This window comes from Macadamia integrifolia, chromosome 6 (assembly GCF_013358625.1).
Source record: "Macadamia integrifolia cultivar HAES 741 chromosome 6, SCU_Mint_v3, whole genome shotgun sequence".
Lineage (NCBI taxonomy): Eukaryota > Viridiplantae > Streptophyta > Magnoliopsida > Proteales > Proteaceae > Macadamia > Macadamia integrifolia.
Genome location: NC_056562.1, coordinates 5,880,473 through 5,881,416, shown reverse-complemented (window position 1 = coordinate 5,881,416; position 944 = coordinate 5,880,473).

Below are 944 nucleotides of genomic sequence, written 5' to 3'. Positions count from 1 at the left end.
CTTGAAGTGTCATTTACAAAAAAATGAAGTCCCAATAGAAAAAGTTAATAGAGTAACCCACTATGATTGGATTTAGCTTTAATGCAACCAAGCAATTGCATTGAAAAAAGAAGATAAAACTCTTCGAAACTAGACCATGATTCCTGGTCTCTAGAGTTATAACTATAAGGGTTAATCTGAACTAGATGAGCCAAACCGATCTAAGCCTGCATTATTTTCTTCTGTGCGAAAAAAAATCTTCTATAAATTTTTTTTTATAATAAGAGTATCTTTACCATTCAATTATTATCTTCAAACACTTGATTTGACTTGATGACGATCTAAAAATCTCATAAAAATCAGCAATAATTCCCTTCCAAACTTGTCATAAGGATAAAAATTTTCAAATCCTTCTAATATTTTAATTCCTCCATGTTAATTAATATGGGTCTAATATGGGTCGGAACTCAGGTTCCTTTGTGGGTTGCTCACTTGGGGTAATCATAGATCCATTAGCATTGGGAACCCTAGCTAGTCAATTCTCTATAAATAATAAGGTTTTGACCACAAAGCCAATTAGGATTTTGACCTAATCTCTAAAGCTCTCTCTCTTCCTATTCTCTTCTGTCTCTCCCAATTGAGAGTGTGTGTCTCAAAGGATCTCCATTGCAATTCTTAGATTTGAAGGGTGGAATATTACCTAGCGAGATCGTCGCAACTTTTCGTTCATCGCTATTCGTGTAGATCAATGCGTGGTGCAACCCGATCCATTCCACTGTGAGGAAAGCTATACTGAGGTAATCCTCGATACTCATTTGTTTCCCTATTTACATTGGTATCAAAGCGAGATTTTTTGTCGCACTATGCATTACCATGCATTGTCGCACATAATCGTGTATGGATGAACTGTACCTTACCGTTCCTACCATGACTAAAAAAAAAGGGGGGGGGTGGGGGGTGGGCAT